Raw genomic sequence first — 21,622 nt, forward strand, 5'->3', positions numbered from 1 at the left:
GCTGACTTAATTTACCACTCAATTCATAAAGTTCTTTAAACTGAGTAAATACACTTCTTGTTTCAGACAAATTCTGAAGTACATTACAAAATTTCTCAGTCTCTTTCTGTAATGTCTCAAATTTTTCACCCAGGGTTAAAAGTGCTGGTTGTGACCTGTCTAGCCATGGCTTCAGTTCTTCATATAAGCAAGTAAACGTGGTGCACAGTTGATGGAGATCTGAAAGAACTAATTTCAAACGTTTGTCCGTGGCTGACATGTTACCATCAATATAGTTAAATTCAAGATCCCCCACTTCTTCTTTCAATATATGCAGTATGTTTTTCTTCTCATCCAATTTTTGTTGAAGTTGCAATAAACTTTCCTGAAGTTCAGATATGCTTGGATACTTTGGAATTCTCCCATATGATTTTTCTTCTTGTTGTTCAAAGGCTTTCAACACTCTTTCCTGCTCACACTTTAAATCTGGAGGTAAAAGTGAAATGTTTTCACTAAGAATGAATTGCAAACCTGGTTCACAAACCATATTGTCAAGAGCAGAACATGTCTGAATGAAGCCACTTTCAATACAAGGATATTGGTTGTGTTCCTCACTACTTAATGCAATATCAACAGAACCATCGACATTAGGTCTGTCAGCATCGCTTTTGGATAAACTGGTAAACTCTTTTACGTTACAACATAAAACATTTAGAAGAGATTTCCACCAAATACATTGTTCTCTTACAGATGAAGTCCCGTTTGCAAAATTTATACATTCTTTGGTAGAATATCCAAGGCCAAAGGCACCAGCGATGCTTGCAAGTGTTTCTGGAAGTTGAGATGGGGCATTATAACTATAAGATTTGCAAGTTTTATCAATTGAAACGACATAATTAATCATGTTGGGCAGGTTATTTTCACTACTTAACGACGTAACAAGTCTTTCGAGTTGAAAATCGATTCTTGAAAACACCCAACATAATAACTTATTTCTGTGCTCACCTGGAGAGAAGATTAGCTCTTGAACCCACCAGTTCTCTAAATTTCCTAATAAAGGACAATTTAAATATTTTAACTTACAGACGATTTCTTTTTCAACCTCATTTAACGAATTTGAAACTGCCTCCATGATAAATAACTGGCAGATGTATTAACCACTCTATCTGCCTACACTCAAGTGTAAATTTTTCCGCCCTCTTGAGATTACATCACATTTATTATTATTATATTTTATATTTATTTATTTGAAATACATAGTGTGAATTAGAGTGTTTAGGCATTTTATAAATAAATGACCTTTAGAATAAAATACAAAAAAACAATTTGTTAATTAACTCCTTACCACTGGCTTTTGCACTTTTATCAACAATCACAACTGCTGACAAATGGAAATCAGTGGAACGCAAATACTAGATTTGTCGGACTATTAACTCAGACGAATTTTAATCTGTACTGATTACCATTATATAGCTTTGTATTAAATATTAAATAAGTAAAACTTTTACAGTTGCTTGGTCTAGTTTGTTTCGGTTATTCACACATAGCTACACAATGGTTATTTACATTTTTCTTTCTCAATTTTGAACTGGCAGACTAACGAGAATATAACTAATCAATAGCATTAACCGCCAATGCTTTGAGAACTTTAACATGCCCTCAAAATTCTGAATACGTTTTATTGACAAGGGGTCGCGTTCGGCCCAATTTCGGGAAGAGGATATTCTTAGGTTATACATTCTTTTCACTGGTATGAAAGATAATTACTTAAATATTTTTGTTTAAGAAACCTAGTTCAGAAATATATCGTAAATCTTCAATCTGTTGTATTATCTTGTAAGAAAATATCTAAAAAAGATAAAACTGGATTTTTTGTTATATTCATGAAGAAGTGAAAATTTGTTCTTGTTTCGCTAATATCCTTCATGACTTCAGCATGGTGTTTATCGTAGTTTCATTGTTATAGTCTTCTCCAACCATTTAATATCCATCTGTTCCATTTTTGTTTTTTAATGTAAACTAAAATATATGAGGAGGTGGAGCCTATTTCCTTTAATTTTTTTTGTCTAACTTAACCACTTTAACAAATACGTCTTTATAAATCTTTGATATAACTACAGTTTTCATATTGCACCTTTATATAACTGGTATATACATTCTAATTTCATTGTTTTTATACGCGTGAGACGTGTCGATAATGTATCACTACTTCAAGTTTTAATTACTATTTTAAATATAATTGGAACAGAGATACTACTAAAGTTTAATTCAAAACTTAGCTGTCAGAGAAAGCCATTAAGATAGATAAGGTGTCTCGGATCAATATGTTGTTTCTTAATTTCTGATTTTATATTTATCCGTCGAGTCTTAAGTAATCAGTTTTGATCTAATGATCGTGGAAAGCTATTTCTCATTAATTCTATAAGAAAAAATTCATAGAACTAATAATACATGAGCTACGGTTAAAAATCAGTGGGCTTTTATTTAGTGCAGCTACTCCTCTGTTACCATGTGTTTCGCATTTGCAAAAGTTTACGAAAACGAACAATGATTTACCAACTTGTTAACGGCTTATTTCTGTCAATCTAACAAAAATAATGTTTGGGTACAATATGGGAACTATTGATGTTTCTTAGCTGTTCTATCCTCTAAACTAAACTAAAACAATAAATAACAAATTTATAAAAAAAGTCTTAAAGTCAGTCCTTATCATTCATATACTTATCAAGCTTTTTCTTAAACTCAGCTAAATTTACTGCTACCACATTTGAAGGCAACCCATTCCAAAGACTAACTATCTTGTTAGAAAAATAAAACTGTCTTAGCTGAAACTGAATCATGCTCTGCTAGAATTTATATTTGTGTTCCATAACTGTCCTATTCTCATTAATAAGTATGAAAAACGAAAGAACATCAACACTATCAACTTCCTTTACAATCTTAAAACCTAAATCCGACCTAACTTTCCTTTTTTGAAAAAAAAAAAAATTGCTAGATTTAACCCTGCTTCGCATCATAACTCTCCCATCCCATGCACTATTCTAGTAACTTTTCTCTGAATCCTTTCCAACACTTCAATGTCTTTTTCAAGGCAAGGAGCCCAAGACTGAACACGGTATTCTAAAAGTGGCTTAATCAGTGACCTATACAATGAAATTATGTCCTCTTTATACTTGAATTCAATATTTCTGTAAATACAACATAAAGTCCTATTTGTATTAACACTAGCAACAGCACACTATTTGGATGGCTTTAGAGACTGTTCAACTGTTACACCAAGACCCCTTTCCCTCATAACAATGTTAAGATTATTCCCATCCAAATTATGCATATAATTCAAATTATGATAACCCACGTGCATTATCTTACATTTACATTATAATTAAAACCTATCTAGCATTTATTTGCCTAACTCAGTGAACAATCTAAATCCTTTTGTAAATCAACAATATTCTCTTCACAGCTAGCAACAACCAAGACTTTAATATTATGTACAAATTTAAGTAATTTATTGACCATTCTTTTATCTATGCCATTGCTGTAAATTAAAAAGAACAAAATACTAAGGCTGAGCTCTGAGGTACTCCGCTTGCTTCATTAATCCAATTTGACTGAACTCCATTTGTAACAGCCTTCTGCTTTTTACCATACAGCAACTCTTCTATCCAATTCGCTAACTTATCCCTCACACATGTAGAGATATTTTAAAAATCAGATGTAAAGTTGTTTTTGATGTATTGTAAGAGTGTTTAGATATGTTAAGAAATATGATAATAGTAGTGTTACAGCATTTAGAATAAGTGTGGTATTACCCTACACTTTCAAATATGACTAAAATGTGGTTCGGTATACAGAGTCACAGGAGTTACTTAATGTGACTAGAATAAGTACTATGTTGCTAGTTTTTTCAGTAAGTTCAATTTTATTTTCATTCAAATTAAGTTTCTAAGTAAATGCAATCTTTTTGTTAATTCTTTGTAAACGCGAAGCTATGCAATGGGTCATCCATGATGGGCGTTGTTTAATAAACCTTCATACTTACAGTCTAGTTACTCGGAGAGGGTTGAATAATTTTTTTATTGTTTAAAACTCAGTAATACTAATATGCGTGATTGCCTGTCGTTATTTTTGTTAAATTATTTGTCAACAAGGTTTTGTTTTCTTCACTCCGACTACTGTCTTTTTCGTTCAACCAACTATGAAACTCTCACTTGTCTTTCTCCATATAAAACCTTCGGACATTTTATTATTACAGTGTGCCTTATTTCATAGTTATAGTCCTTTGCTTCTTTGTTTTCTGTAGTTAAAACTGTCTCTTCTACCAGATAGATATTAAAATATCATAAATCACCCATATTGGAAAAAAAACTAACAACTGTAATATATTTTACTGGCCGAACTGACAACATCTGTGTTTTACAACCGACTAATGGTATGAGAGAACTAAGGTAACGAAGTGGTAATGTCAACTTAATAAAAAAAAGATTGAATTTAACTATAGAATTCAAGTCACTTTCTAAGTTAAGTTCTGTTGGGAATTCGTCAAATAAAGACCATACTATAAAATAATTGTGTTTTAGTTCTATAGATACTTATCTGGAGAGAAAGCTGTGAATGTATTCATGTTCCATAATAGTGGCTGATTTTTCTGTGTGAAAGTAAGTACGCTGTGATTTCTTTACGTTTGTTTTATAATAAATATTGTGTTCATTTCGTTAAAATTACCCATTATCAAAATTTCTCTCACGCACGTAAACTCAGTCAAGTTGTCAAGTAGTCTCCATAAAACTGCTTACTAATATGCTGTTATTAGAGGATTTAACTATCTAACTATCTAATAGTTTTAGACAAACTAGTTAATCCGAAAATACCACATAAGTTTGGAATAGTACAGTGATTATATAAAGATATTAGTTACATTCTTTGCTGATACTGATATTTCAATACAAAAAAGGCATATACAGACCTGATACACTTATAAAATAGAAGTTTAGAAAGCATTTAACCTGTATCGGAGGGGTCTATAGAACAATAGGTTATCTTACTGGGGTATATTGTATAATGTGTATTATTACAACAATATCTTCCGGTGGGAGAACAGATGTTATTTATTGAAGAATAACAAATTAGCTTTCTATGATTGTGTGTGTGTGGCTATCTGTGCTGTACCCATCTCAGGTATCGAAATACGGTTTTTAGTAAAATTAGCCTTCATAATTGCCAAGAGGGGACGTTATGGGCTAGAATATTTTGCAGTATAAATTTAAACAATTGTTTAATTTTTCAAAAAGAGCTATTCCTTATCTGCACCCCCCGCTAGTACAGCGGTATGTCTCCGGATTTACAACGCTAAAATCAGGGGTTCGATTACCCTCGGTGGGCTGAGCAGATAGCCCTATGTGGCTTTGCTATACGAAACACACACACACGCTGAAGTTAGATGCCGTTATACTCTTCTACCCCCCGACAAAACAGCTAATTATTAAAATGGTTATTTAACATTTCTATCATATTTAGTTGTTAATGATAATTTAAACTGTTGCAAAACAAAAGTATCTACAAGGTCATAAAGCTTTCAATTAATGATAAAACTTAAAGTGTAAAGTGTTAAATATTAGAGATATGATTACTAAATTCCAACCCACATTTAATCACAAGAGATTGTAATACCTTAAATAATATGCATTTGACGTATGAGAAGTGACGAATCAGCGCTCCTTCGTGACTTTACAGGACTACATCACTGCTTAACTATCATTACAAAATAATGTGTTCAAAAATCCTTCTTATATTTAAATAATTTTAATACTCAATATTCTTTCGTATAAATATATCACACTTATGTGCGGCGTCACCTAGGATAGCAAATGAGTCTCGTTAACGAGAGTTTACATTACGTGGTTGGTGACACTACTCTTGACTTCCGTGGCGTAGTGAGAGGTGGCGAGGCTTGATAATAATTGATGTATTGAAGACCTAGTTAAATTTAAATTGTTATAACTAAGATATCCATATTTTTGAGTATTTTGATATATAATTTAATTTGAACTTTCAGCAGTCGGTAAAAATCACATTATGTATGTTCTAAAGAGAGATAAAAAAAGACGAAGAAAATGGTAAACACTGCAGTAACTAACGTTTTTTACAAATAATATATATAAGTATACCTTAGTATAAGTTATCAAGTTTAATTTGTCTGATAACACTGTTTCTGTACCATAAGTTGTAGCAAAGTCAGTAATAATAGAATTATTTTATAAAGTTAACGTATATGTCTGTAGTCGTGTTGCTACTACTATAGACTAATACTATACTTTATGTTAACTAGTATGTTATAACTTCTGTTGTTATTAAGAAGTTTAAATGTTTTGTATAATATTAAGTTTTAAAGTATAATCTCAAATCCTAACCTAAAGGTTGGGTGACATTTACAGCATCACTCATCAAGCCTTTTGTAATTTTTAGGCTAGCAATAAATTATGGTAATTTATCAGCTGAAATGGAAGTATTTCGATAAAAGAATTTTAGGCGAATTTTGTGGCTTATCTCACACTTTTGAAATTAAAAGATTAATTATAGAGCACGTAAAAGAGTAGTAAACTTTGATTTGTGAATATTTTGATCTTGTACAACTTTTAATCATAACCTAGTAAATAGACTAGCCAGTCTTTCATCATTAGCAATTCTCACTGCAGTTTAAGTGTCTTTGAATTTATGAAAGATAAAAGATGATATTATCGAAGTTAACAAAATTACCAAGGGAACCAGTAGAGGTTTAACTTCTTTATTTTTATTGTATCATATTCTGAATATGGTAGGCTGTGGGGACTTAAGTTTAAGATTTGGTATAAGCAGGCTTGGTTCTGTTTTTATTTTTCTAACAGGGTATTTGGCTTAAGGAATGAGTTCTTAGCAGTGGTAGAGGTAAGAACTTTAGGTGTTAATTTTCCAAAGGAGTTGAGTCTATAAAAGCCTTGAAGGACAAAATAGTGCCTTGTTATCCATAGGTTATGTTAAAATTGATTATTAAATAATTTGGTTTTCATGAAAGATGCATTGTATTAAGAGAAAGAATAACAGGAGATATAACCTAGCTGGTCTACTAAAAACATGAAGGAAAATGTTAAATGTTACAAGGTTAAGATGTTTAAACAAGAGGTGAATGTAAGTGTTACAGAACTTTAGGAAAGCTAGGAGCTTGGCTAAGGGAGAAAGAAACCAGTCCAAAAAGGTTTATGGAACATTTGAATGATAATACTGAAACTAGCAACTAGGATTCTTTTTGTTAAGGATGAACCAGATATTAAAATTGATATTGGGCTCATAAAGGATGATGATGGCATGGTGTCTCATGAACTTTATAAATTTCTTCTGTTTATGTTAGAGAAAATGTTATGTCTCTCTTTATCCATGGGGTTGATAAGATAATGGTCTCTCTTCATTCATGGGATTGATAGGATAATGGTCTCTCTTTATCCATAGGGTCTATAGGATAATGGTCTGTCTCTTTATCCAAGGGGTCGATAGTATAATGACCAATCTCTTTATTCAAGGGTTCGATAGGATAATAATTTGTCTCTTTATCTAAAGGATTCATAGCATAATGGTCTCTCTCTGTCCAAAAGATCATTAGAATAATGACCTGTCTCTTTATCCAACAGATCAATAGTTTAATGACCTGTTTGTTTTTGCTGTTTACTAAGTAAAATTGGATGAATCAAATTATTTGTTACTTAAGTTAATTGAAATTGTGTTTTGATTATTTCAGAAATCTGTTAATAGAAAATATTAAACTAATCAAAGTGAGTTTTCCAAGTTATTATTGCTTGTCTTGTTTTTCGTTATGGTATCAAATACACTGAAAATATCTATCACTGTTGCTACAGTTTAATGCTGACTAGAAGGAAGGCTTTTGGGTGGTAGCACCTGCCACAAACTGTTTTTCTTGTATTTAATATGATTGGAAGAAAGCTATTTGATTGTAGTTAATGGTTCCATTGAATATTTGTTTAACAAACACTGCTAATAACCCAGGTTTAATTCTGAAGTTACTTGAAGAGGACATGTTTAAGATTTAACAAAAGACAGGCTGATTCAGTTATGACAGTTACATTTTTCTAAAAGGTAATTTTTTAGAATCAGTTGTCACTGGGAGTAATTGAGGTTAGCCCATTTAAAAAACAAAGAAAATGTACATTTTCTTGAAAAATAAAGAGTGGGATTTCTTTTCTTTATGTTTTCTTTAATGTGGATGTCTTGTTTGACCAAGTAATTCATGTTGTCTATTATGTCAGAGCCTGTGATGTAGACTGTTTTACAGAAGAAAACTTGGCTTTGAATAGTATGTGTACATGATACTTCTGAAAGATAATATCTTAAGACAATTATAATTCCAATTTTTGTTTATTTTTACTAAATTTTGATCTTAAGTTTTATTATTATAAAACAATTTCAAAACTACAGAAAGGAATTAAAATTGACAAATAGTTTATCTTCTGAAGTGTAGTTTGCTGTACATGGACAACAGTAAGATATTTGAATGAAGGTACTACATCATTAGTGTTTTGTCTCGTATGCCTGTTGCAAATAACAGTTTCCTGAGCAAAAAAGATTTCATGTTGTGGTTATTGTGATAATCTGATATTGAAAAACATTTCATTTTCAGGTGGAGGAGGGAATCCTTATGCTAATTTGGAAAAGACATCAGTTCTTCAAGAGGTGAGTTGTTGGTTAAAGTTTATTCAATTCTTCAAGAGGTAAGTGTTTGGTTAAAGTTTATTCAATTCTTCAAGAGGCAAGTGTTTGGTTAAAGTTTATTTAACTGTTCTTCAAGAGGTGAGTTGTTGGTTAGTTTATACAATTCTTCAAGAGGTAAGTTTTGGTTAAAGTTTATTCATCTGTTCTTCAAGAGGAAAGTGTTTGGTTAAAGTTTATTTAACTGTTCTTCAAGAGGTGAGTTGTTGGTTTGTTTATACAATTCTTCAAGAGGTAAGTTTTGGTTAAAGTTTATTCATCTGTTCTTCAAGAGGCAAGTGTTTGGTTAAAGTTTAGTTAACTGTTCTTCAAGAGGTGAGTTGTTGGTTAGTTTATACAATTCTTCAAGAGGTAAGTTTTGGTTAAAGTTTATTTAACTGTTCTTCAAGAGGTATGTTGTTGGTTAAACAATATATCCTGGTTGAATTAGGCCTTGTAGGTGTTGCTTAGTGTGACTAAGATTTAGGCTTTTGCCAATAGAAGAAAGAAATGTCTTCATTTAATTGAAAATACAGGGTGTTGAATGTCACTGTGCAGTTTTGTAATCATATTTTATTCAGTCTTTTCAAGCCAGCAACTGATAGCGGTGTTTAGAAACAAAATAAGGATCCAAGCCTGTATTGATGCCAACGGGAGTCACTTTTAACATTGTTTATAATTGTCATTCATACTTACCTCCTGTATTCTATATTGAAACATGTCTGTTAATAAATATGTAAGTGCACAGCGACTTTCCGAACATTCTGTATTATTTCTGGAATTAAATGAAAGATAATTAGGTTACTTGTAAAATGTCTTACTAATAACATTGCTATTAAATATTCTTGTCCTGTATGTTTATAAGATTGTTCTAAAACCCTCACAATTTGAATAAAAAACTATAAAGTGGAAGCAGCATAACCAAGAGATTATTTTATCAGACATTACCACTTGTTTGTGGTGTGTTAGTACAAGTTTTATCAGGCATTACCACTTGTTTGTGGTGTTAGTACAAGTTTTATCAGGGATTACCACTTGTTTGTGGTGTTAGTACAAGTTTTATCAGGCATTACCACTTGTTTGTGGTGTGTTAGTACAAGTTTTATCAGACATTACCACTTGTTTGTGGTGTGTTAGTACAAGTTTTATCAGGGATTACCACTTGTTTGTGGTGTGTTAGTACAAGTTTTATCAGGGATTACCACTTGTTTGTGGTGTGTTAGTACAAGTTTTATCAGACATTACCACTTGTTTGTGGTGTGTTAGTACAAGTTTTATCAGACATTACCACTTGTTTGTGGTGTGTTAGTACAAGTTTTATCAGACATTACCACTTGTTTGTGGTGTGTTAGTACAAGTTTTATCAGGCATTACCACTTGTTTGTGGTGTGTTAGTACAAGTTTTATCAGACATTACCACTTGTTTGTGGTGTGTTAGTACAAGTTTTATCAGACATTACCACTTGTTTGTGGTGTGTTAGTACAAGTTTTATCAGGCATTACCACTTGTTTGTGGTGTGTTAGTACAAGTTTATCAGACATTACCACTTGTTTGTGGTGTGTTAGTACAAGTTTTATCAGGCATTACCACTTGTTTGTGGTGTGTTAGTACAAGTTTTATCAGACATTACCACTTGTTTGTGGTGTGTTAGTACAAGTTTTATCAGACATTACCACTTGTTTGTGGTGTTAGTACAAGTTTTATCAGGGATTACCACTTGTTTGTGGTGTGTTAGTACAAGTTTTATCAGGCATTACCACTTGTTTGTGGTGTGTTAGTACAAGTTTTATCAGGCATTACCACTTGTTTGTGGTGTGTTAGTACAAGTTTTATCAGACATTACCACTTGTTTGTGGTGTTAGTACAAGTTTTATCAGGGATTACCACTTGTTTGTGGTGTGTTAGTACAAGTTTTATCAGGGATTACCACTTGTTTGTGGTGTGTTAGTACAAGTTTTATCAGGCATTACCACTTGTTTGTGGTGTGTTAGTACAAGTTTTATCAGGGATTACCACTTGTTTGTGGTGTGTTAGTACAAGTTTTATCAGGCATTACCACTTGTTTGTGGTGTGTTAGTACAAGTTTTATCAGGGATTACCACTTGTTTGTGGTGTGTTAGTACAAGTTTTATCAGGCATTACCACTTGTTTGTGGTGTGTTAGTACAAGTTTTATCAGGGATTACCACTTGTTTGTGGTGTGTTAGTACAAGTTTTATCAGGCATTACCACTTGTTTGTGGTGTGTTAGTACAAGTTTTATCAGACATTACCACTTGTTTGTGGTGTTAGTACAAGTTTTATCAGGCATTACCACTTGTTTGTGGTGTGTTAGTACAAGTTTTATCAGACATTACCACTTGTTTGTGGTGTGTTAGTACAAGTTTTATCAGACATTACCACTTGTTTGTGGTGTTAGTACAAGTTTTATCAGGCATTACCACTTGTTTGTGGTGTGTTAGTACAAGTTTTATCAGACATTACCACTTGTTTGTGGTGTTAGTACAAGTTTTATCAGACATTACCACTTGTTTGTGGTGTGTTAGTACAAGTTTTATCAGACATTACCACTTGTTTGTGGTGTGTTAGTACAAGTTTTATCAGACATTACCACTTGTTTGTGGTGTGTTAGTACAAGTTTTATCAGACATTACCACTTGTTTGTGGTGTGTTAGTACAAGTTTTATCAGGCATTACCACTTGTTTGTGGTGTGTTAGTACAAGTTTTATCAGGCATTACCACTTGTTTGTGGTGTGTTAGTACAAGTTTTATCAGGCATTACCACTTGTTTGTGGTGTGTTAGTACAAGTTTTATCAGGGATTACCACTTGTTTGTGGTGTGTTAGTACAAGTTTTATCAGGGATTACCACTTGTTTGTGGTGTGTTAGTACAAGTTTTATCAGGGATTACCACTTGTTTGTGGTGTGTTAGTACAAGTTTTATCAGGGATTACCACTTGTTTGTGGTGTGTTAGTACAAGTTTTATCAGGGATTACCACTTGTTTGTGGTGTGTTAGTACAAGTTTTATCAGACATTACCACTTGTTTGTGGTGTGTTAGTACAAGTTTTATCAGACATTACCACTTGTTTGTGGTGTGTTAGTACAAGTTTTATCAGACATTACCACTTGTTTGTGGTGTGTTAGTACAAGTTTTATCAGACATTACCACTTGTTTGTGGTGTGTTAGTACAAGTTTTATCAGGCATTACCACTTGTTTGTGGTGTGTTAGTACAAGTTTTATCAGACATTACCACTTGTTTGTGGTGTGTTAGTACAAGTTTTATCAGGGATTACCACTTGTTTGTGGTGTGTTAGTACAAGTTTTATCAGACATTACCACTTGTTTGTGGTGTGTTAGTACAAGTTTTATCAGGCATTACCACTTGTTTGTGGTGTGTTAGTACAAGTTTTATCAGACATTACCACTTGTTTGTGGTGTTAGTACAAGTTTTATCAGGGATTACCACTTGTTTGTGGTGTGTTAGTACAAGTTTTATCAGGGATTACCACTTGTTTGTGGTGTGTTAGTACAAGTTTTATCAGGCATTACCACTTGTTTGTGGTGTGTTAGTACAAGTTTTATCAGGCATTACCACTTGTTTGTGGTGTGTTAGTACAAGTTTTATCAGACATTACCACTTGTTTGTGGTGTTAGTACAAGTTTTATCAGGGATTACCACTTGTTTGTGGTGTGTTAGTACAAGTTTTATCAGGGATTACCACTTGTTTGTGGTGTGTTAGTACAAGTTTTATCAGGCATTACCACTTGTTTGTGGTGTGTTAGTACAAGTTTTATCAGGGATTACCACTTGTTTGTGGTGTGTTAGTACAAGTTTTATCAGGCATTACCACTTGTTTGTGGTGTGTTAGTACAAGTTTTATCAGACATTACCACTTGTTTGTGGTGTTAGTACAAGTTTTATCAGGCATTACCACTTGTTTGTGGTGTGTTAGTACAAGTTTTATCAGACATTACCACTTGTTTGTGGTGTGTTAGTACAAGTTTTATCAGACATTACCACTTGTTTGTGGTGTTAGTACAAGTTTTATCAGGCATTACCACTTGTTTGTGGTGTGTTAGTACAAGTTTTATCAGACATTACCACTTGTTTGTGGTGTGTTAGTACAAGTTTTATCAGGCATTACCACTTGTTTGTGGTGTGTTAGTACAAGTTTTATCAGGCATTACCACTTGTTTGTGGTGTGTTAGTACAAGTTTTATCAGGCATTACCACTTGTTTGTGGTGTTAGTACAAGTTTTATCAGACATTACCACTTGTTTGTGGTGTGTTAGTACAAGTTTTATCAGACATTACCACTTGTTTGTGGTGTGTTAGTACAAGTTTTATCAGGGATTACCACTTGTTTGTGGTGTGTTAGTACAAGTTTTATCAGGCATTACCACTTGTTTGTGGTGTGTTAGTACAAGTTTTATCAGGCATTACCACTTGTTTGTGGTGTGTTAGTACAAGTTTTATCAGGGATTACCACTTGTTTGTGGTGTGTTAGTACAAGTTTTATCAGGGATTACCACTTGTTTGTGGTGTGTTAGTACAAGTTTTATCAGGGATTACCACTTGTTTGTGGTGTGTTAGTACAAGTTTTATCAGGGATTACCACTTGTTTGTGGTGTGTTAGTACAAGTTTTATCAGGCATTACCACTTGTTTGTGGTGTGTTAGTACAAGTTTTATCAGGCATTACCACTTGTTTGTGGTGTGTTAGTACAAGTTTTATCAGGCATTACCACTTGTTTGTGGTGTGTTAGTACAAGTTTTATCAGGGATTACCACTTGTTTGTGGTGTGTTAGTACAAGTTTTATCAGGGATTACCACTTGTTTGTGGTGTGTTAGTACAAGTTTTATCAGGGATTACCACTTGTTTGTGGTGTGTTAGTACAAGTTTTATCAGACATTACCACTTGTTTGTGGTGTGTTAGTACAAGTTTTATCAGGGATTACCACTTGTTTGTGGTGTGTTAGTACAAGTTTTATCAGGGATTACCACTTGTTTGTGGTGTGTTAGTACAAGTTTTATCAGACATTACCACTTGTTTGTGGTGTGTTAGTACAAGTTTTATCAGACATTACCACTTGTTTGTGGTGTGTTAGTACAAGTTTTATCAGGGATTACCACTTGTTTGTGGTGTGTTAGTACAAGTTTTATCAGGGATTACCACTTGTTTGTGGTGTGTTAGTACAAGTTTTATCAGACATTACCACTTGTTTGTGGTGTGTTAGTACAAGTTTTATCAGACATTACCACTTGTTTGTGGTGTGTTAGTACAAGTTTTATCAGACATTACCACTTGTTTGTGGTGTGTTAGTACAAGTTTTATCAGGGATTACCACTTGTTTGTGGTGTGTTAGTACAAGTTTTATCAGACATTACCACTTGTTTGTGGTGTGTTAGTACAAGTTTTATCAGGCATTACCACTTGTTTGTGGTGTGTTAGTACAAGTTTTATCAGACATTACCACTTGTTTGTGGTGTGTTAGTACAAGTTTTATCAGACATTACCACTTGTTTGTGGTGTGTTAGTACAAGTTTTATCAGGGATTACCACTTGTTTGTGGTGTGTTAGTACAAGTTTTATCAGACATTACCACTTGTTTGTGGTGTGTTAGTACAAGTTTTATCAGACATTACCACTTGTTTGTGGTGTGTTAGTACAAGTTTTATCAGACATTACCACTTGTTTGTGGTGTGTTAGTACAAGTTTTATCAGACATTACCACTTGTTTGTGGTGTGTTAGTACAAGTTTTATCAGGCATTACCACTTGTTTGTGGTGTGTTAGTACAAGTTTTATCAGGCATTACCACTTGTTTGTGGTGTGTTAGTACAAGTTTTATCAGGCATTACCACTTGTTTGTGGTGTGTTAGTACAAGTTTTATCAGGCATTACCACTTGTTTGTGGTGTGTTAGTACAAGTTTTATCAGGCATTACCACTTGTTTGTGGTGTGTTAGTACAAGTTTTATCAGACATTACCACTTGTTTGTGGTGTGTTAGTACAAGTTTTATCAGGCATTACCACTTGTTTGTGGTGTGTTAGTACAAGTTTTATCAGACATTACCACTTGTTTGTGGTGTGTTAGTACAAGTTTTATCAGGCATTACCACTTGTTTGTGGTGTGTTAGTACAAGTTTTATCAGACATTACCACTTGTTTGTGGTGTGTTAGTACAAGTTTTATCAGACATTACCACTTGTTTGTGGTGTGTTAGTACAAGTTTATCAGGCATTACCACTTGTTTGTGGTGTGTTAGTACAAGTTTTATCAGGCATTACCACTTGTTTGTGGTGTGTTAGTACAAGTTTTATCAGACATTACCACTTGTTTGTGGTGTGTTAGTACAAGTTTTATCAGGCATTACCACTTGTTTGTGGTGTGTTAGTACAAGTTTTATCAGACATTACCACTTGTTTGTGGTGTGTTAGTACAAGTTTTATCAGACATTACCACTTGTTTGTGGTGTGTTAGTACAAGTTTTATCAGACATTACCACTTGTTTGTGGTGTGTTAGTACAAGTTTTATCAGACATTACCACTTGTTTGTGGTGTGTTAGTACAAGTTTTATCAGGCATTACCACTTGTTTGTGGTGTGTTAGTACAAGTTTTATCAGACATTACCACTTGTTTGTGGTGTGTTAGTACAAGTTTTATCAGGCATTACCACTTGTTTGTGGTGTGTTAGTACAAGTTTTATCAGGCATTACCACTTGTTTGTGGTGTGTTAGTACAAGTTTTATCAGACATTACCACTTGTTTGTGGTGTGTTAGTACAAGTTTTATCAGGCATTACCACTTGTTTGTGGTGTGTTAGTACAAGTTTTATCAGACATTACCACTTGTTTGTGGTGTGTTAGTACAAGTTTTATCAGGGATTACCACTTGTTTGTGGTGTGTTAGTACAAGTTTTATCAGGCATTACCACTTGTTTGTGGTGTGTTAGTACAAGATTTATCAGGCATTACCACTTGTTTGTGGTGTGTTAGTACAAGTTTTATCAGACATTACCACTTGTTTGTGGTGTGTTAGTACAAGTTTTATCAGGGATTACCACTTGTTTGTGGTGTGTTAGTACAAGTTTTATCAGGCATTACCACTTGTTTGTGGTGTGTTAGTACAAGTTTTATCAGACATTACCACTTGTTTGTGGTGTGTTAGTACAAGTTTTATCAGGGATTACCAGTTGTTTGTGGTGTGTTAGTACAAGTTTTATCAGGCATTACCACTTGTTTGTGGTGTGTTAGTACAAGTTTTATCAGGCATTACCACTTGTTTGTGGTGTGTTAGTACAAGTTTTATCAGGGATTACCACTTGTTTGTGGTGTGTTAGTACAAGTTTTATCAGGGATTACCAGTTGTTTGTGGTGTGTTAGTACAAGTTTTATCAGGGATTACCAGTTGTTAACCTCTCGGTTTGGATTTCTGTACATGGTGAGGGGACTTCCCAGGTCAGGTTCTGTTCTTTCAGTTCACCTCTTCTGGGATCTAAACATCCACCCTTGTGTTTGCCGTGCGTGGTGACCCGTGAAAGGAGGGGATCTAGTTGTTTGAGGAGTCCAACCCTAACATACCACTTTGGCTTTGAATTCCTGTAGACGTGTAGCCTTGGAGTGGGCCCCCATTGGGACAATCAGCTGGTCCACTTGGGCTAGAATCAACTAAGTACTAGTGTTTGATGTTCTCAACACGTGTTGTGGACATTGTATCTGCGGGTGTTTTGGTATAGTGCTCCCAAAACTCTGTCATTGCTGCAGTGTCCTTGTTTGACATTGTAGTGTGTCCCTTCATAAAGCTCCATCGTGGGTGGGGTCAGTGACCACTGAAAAATTCCTTTTTTTATGGTTCCCCCCTAAAACAAAACTCAAAATAGTGCAAAAAACAGTCCATAAGTAAATGACCACTTCTGGATGATTTTGAGCAGCAATCCTCACCATCTGTATCACCTGTTGTAACTCATTTTCTTATACTACATTCTTTCAGACAAACCTTTAGGGCAAGTATCTCCCTTTTTCATTCAGAAGGGACTAGAGAGATTTGCTGGCTCTCCAAAGTCAGTAAAGAACCTTCGATCTGATGACATATTGGTGGAAACATCCACATCTCAACACAGTGAACTCCTCTTGCATTCAAAGGCAATTGGGGATATACCTATTGATGTCACACCTCATGCTACTTTGAATTCATCATGAGGAGTTATTGAGAGAAATTTGAAGAACATCTCCAAGTCAGAGATTCTTGCTGGTTTCTCCACTCAAGGAGTTTTTGCAGTAAGGCATATCACCACTTGCAAAGATGGAATTACTATGCCAACTAGTATCCTCATTCTGACATTTACATCACCAAGTACACTTGCCACCATCAAGGCAGGTTATCTTAATTGCAGAGTACAGCTGTACATTCCAAATCCTCTTGCGTGTTTCTAGTGTCAGCAGTTTGGTCTCTCAAAGACATCATGTTGTGGTTCTTTGACATGTACTCATTGTGGTGGCAAGGACCACGATGCCTATGAGTGTGAAACAGACCATCATTGCATCAATTGCAATGGCTCTTATATGTCCTACTTTTGTTCTTGACTGAAATGGTTTGAAGAAAGAGTTGGAGCATTTGGAAACAATTCATAACATTACTTACCCTGAGGATCGAAAGTTACTATCCACCACTTCATCTTGGATGTATGCTGCTGCACTTCATTCCACTAATACAGTGGGAGTACAGACGGATTTCTCTGTGCCTCCAAAAGAATCATTCTCAAACCAAATGAAAAGTCTTTTGACCTCCATGGTTAAAAAGTTGACAAATCAATGTCAACACCCATCTCTGTCCGTAACATACATGACAGCACACCCCATGATCCACTACCTTTGGCTCCAGGTATGGGCATTTCCTCAGGTATATCAACTACTCCCACCCCAAGATGCAAAACAATCATTTGTTTTAGAAACTTCTTCCAACAACAAAGACCTGCCCAATCGACCCAGAGTAGGTTCAGGGGGTGTCAACAGATCTCCCTCGAATAAAGACAATAAAGAAAAAAGATGTGGTCGTAAACAGAAGAGTTCCCCACCCAATTCGCCTATACGTAAATAAAAATGGCCACCCTGATACAATGGAACTCCCGAGGTTTACTTCCTTCCATCCTGTTTGTCTTTCCTTTCAGGAAACATTTCTGAAAACTGCAAATACAGTCACCTTTCGGCAGTTTTTTTATACGGAAGTAAAAGACTGTGTGATGGATGAGTGCATAGAGGGGTAACATTGTTGGTTGATCAGCACATGCCCACCCTGTAGTAGCCATCCATGTTTCCTTGGGTCATACCATCACTGTTTGTTCTCTTTACCTGTTGCCTGGAGAGGTATACGATCAATCAGACCTTGATGCTTTCATTGAACAGTTGCTGTCTCCCATTTTAATCCTGGGGACTTTAATGGACATCATCCCCTCTGGAGAAGTGCCAATATTGATGGGAGGGGTCTCTCCATAGAGCTAATGCTCACTGAGCATAACCTTTCTCTTTTCAATACTGGTTCTTATACTTTTTTCATGCACCTAGTCAGTCTTTTACTACTATTGATCTCTCAGTTTGCTCTCCTTCATTATTCTCCCGTGTTTCATGGAGGGTTGACAATAATCCATGAGGCAGCAATCATTTTCCTATAATCTTGAGAAAGAGTGGCCATGGTCGATGCCCCAGTGGAAGCTAGAACATGCAAACCAGCTCTCTTTTACTGCTTTTGCCGAACTTGATCCTGCCATTGTCTGTAAGCCATCAGTAAACAACTGTGTGGCAGCAGTAACTGACTGTTATACAGGCAACTGATCAATGTAATCCTAAAACCTCAACATGTTTTCCACAATAACCTCATCTGTGGTGGAATCCTGCCTGCCACATGGCATGGAAGGCTCAAAAATAGGCCTGGGATACTTTTCACAGATATCCTACATTCTTGCACTTCATTGCTTTCCAGCAGACCCTCTCACGTGCTCAGTGGGTAAGATAAGATGTCAAAGCCAGGAGGAATCTTGGATTAAGTTCACAACCAGCATATCTTCTACCACCAGTTTGAAAGTCATACGGGACAAGGTTCGAAAAGTTAGTGGGCAATATAGTTCTGTACTGCTCTCAATCTTGCTCTGTGATAGCCAGGAAGTCACATGGAGCATTGCTAATACTCTAGGTGAAAGCTTTTGCCAGGTATCTAACACTTCTCTTCTTCCTCCACCTTCTCAACCATTAAGAGTCGGGCAAAGCGATCACCTCTTTCCTTTTGAGCTGATTGTCTATGACTATAAATGTCTCTTTACACTGTTGGAACTCGGACTAGCCCTTCATTAGTCTGGCAGTACCTCAGTTGGACTTGATATACACTGTGAAATGCTGTGGCATCTATCTCCTTCTGTTCTTCTAATTGTTGTTAACTGGATCTGGCAGGAGAATGTTTTTCCTGATGCCTGGTGCCAGATTATTGTCCTCCCTTTCTGTAATTCTGGGAAGGACCTCAGGATTCTTTCAAACTACTGTCCAATTGCTTTGAGCTGTCTCTGTAAGACCTTGGAGAGGATGATTAATGCTCGTCTTCTTTACTTCCTCAGCTCACACAACCTTCTCTCGCGCCCACTCAGTGTGGGTTCCGAAGACAGCACCCCATCGTTGACCACCTGATTCGACTTGAAACATCAATCAGAGAAGCCTTTCTCAAGTGACAACATCTTGTATCAATATTCTTTGACATTGAGAAGACTTATGATACAACATGGAGGTATGGCATTTTGTGAGACATCCATATGTATGGGTTAAGTGGCCATTTGTCCATTTTTTATTAAAAATGTTTTAATGGACAAGTGATTCCTAGTTTATGTGGGTTCAACACTTTTCCGTTCTTTTCTACAGGAACTTGGAGTCCCTCAGGGCTGTGTTCTGAGTGTCACACTTTTCAGTATAAAAATTAATACCATCACTGAACAACAACTTACTGTTGCAAATGGGCTCTATTTTGATAACTTTCACATCTCGTTCAGTCGTTGAACATGAGGTATATTGAGTGGCAGCTACAGACTACCCTCAATCATTTACTGAAATGGACCATAGCAAATGGTTTTAACTTCTCTGTCTCTAAAACTGTTTGCATGCACTCTTGCTGCCAACAGGGTATTTACCAAGATCCTGAACTCTATTGGTGAAGTTGTGTTACCTGTAGTCTGAGACAAAGTTCTTGGGGTTTTTCTTTTACCTCAAGCTGATCTTTGTACCACACATCAAGCAGCTAAGGGTAAAATGTACAAGAACACTTAACATCCTCCGTATCCTCTCTTCCACCATTTTGAAGAGCAGATCGATGTTCTGTGCTAAAAATATTATGCTCTTAATTGATCAAAACTAGACTATGGACCACTTGCCTATACCTCTGCCAGGATCTTGGCCTTAAAGATGCTGGACTCTGTTCATTATCAGGGACTTCAGCTCTGCTCAGGGACTTTCTGCATTTACCCAGTTCAGAACTTATACACATAGTCTCATGAACCTCCTTTGCACCTCTGCTGTTTGTAGTTGTTTTTTAGTGTATGCTTGAAACTTCATTCCTTATCAAAGCATCCCACCTGGGGTTGTGTTTTCCTTCATGTGTGGGCCATACGTTTTCAGAACAGATGATCTGCCATTGCTCCTTTTGGCCTTTGTATCCAGGTGCAGTTGGATGAATTGGGTCTGTCCTTGATACATTGCTGTATCCACTGGTCAGCCCATCCTACTATCTCTTCTTATAATCCCAAAATGTGACCTATCTTTAAGTCATCTGAGAAAAGTAGACACCCCTGAATGGAAGTACTGTCTGTTATTTGCTGAACATCTTTTGAACCATCCTTCCATTCCTATTTATACAGATGGTTCGAAATCAGGTGACTGTGTGGGCTCTGCCATGGTTTGTTGTGGTTTGGTGGCTGTGAGCAGAATCCCCTCTACAGCTTCTATGTTCACTGCTGAACTGTTGCCATTTCTCTTGCCCTGGATCACATAGAAGATAAGCAGTACTCAAACTGCACTATTTATACTGATTCACTTAGTTCTCTACTGGCTCTGGAATTGCTTAATGTTAGTTCACACCCTGTTCTCCCCGATATTCAAAATCAACTGGCCCATTTCTCTGTAACATCTACTTCTATCTAGTTTTTCTGGATAGTTGGCCATATTGGTATTTGTAGGAATGAGCTCGCTGACACTGCAGCTTAAATCTATCTGCTCTGGGACTATCACTGTTGTGCGTGTTCTATTTGTCCTGTATTCAAGGCTTGGATCCGGCAAGTTGTCAGTCGATTTGGAGTGAGCAATGTGAAAACAAGCTTTTCCAAATAAAACCCTCTATTGGACATTGCCATCTTGTTTCTGTAAGGATCAGAAAGAGGAAGCTGCTTTTGGTCACAGTTTTTTAACTCATTGTTTTTTTTGTCTGGAACTGACGCACCAATGTATAGTACATTGTAACACTCGAGTTACAATAAGCCACATTTTACTTTCTTGCCGTCATTACGACTCTCAACAACAGTACCATTTTAAACATGTTCTGTCCCATGGTTTGTCCATAACGTTAGACTGTGTTATTGGTGATGGTGACACTGTCCACCTTGGAAATGTTTTTAGTTTTTTTAAAGGCCGTTAATCTTGTTCATGCTATTTAAGTTTTTTATTTATACACTAAACCTTTTTTAATGTGATTCTCTTTTAAGAATCAAAGCTCATGTAGTTTGATTTGAAATTAGAAAATGGCCGTAATGTCAAATAACTCAAAACCAGGACTGGAAAGGCCAACTTCAGGTGTCTGACAGTGGTTTTTGTACCTACCTGTTCATTTTCCTGGTAACTTAAGATAATTACAATTGTGCTACAGAAAGTTCTTTA

At 35.5% G+C, this 21,622-nt stretch overlaps 1 pseudogene across 1 annotated transcript in view; it reads left to right on the forward strand.

Moving 5' to 3' along the window:
• Positions 1 to 4,413: 4,413 nt before the first annotated feature.
• LOC143257769 (coatomer subunit gamma-2-like) overlaps positions 4,414 to 21,622 on the forward strand; it is a 48,901-nt pseudogene continuing 31,692 nt past the window's right edge. The window contains exons 1-3 of the transcript XR_013031994.1: positions 4,414 to 4,427; positions 6,070 to 6,095; positions 8,645 to 8,697. The product of XR_013031994.1 is annotated as a coatomer subunit gamma-2-like (transcript). The remainder of the gene's footprint in view (positions 4,428 to 6,069; positions 6,096 to 8,644; positions 8,698 to 21,622) is intronic.

The sequence above is a fragment of the Tachypleus tridentatus genome, chromosome 7 (assembly GCF_004210375.1).
Source record: "Tachypleus tridentatus isolate NWPU-2018 chromosome 7, ASM421037v1, whole genome shotgun sequence".
Classification (NCBI taxonomy): domain Eukaryota; kingdom Metazoa; phylum Arthropoda; class Merostomata; order Xiphosura; family Limulidae; genus Tachypleus; species Tachypleus tridentatus.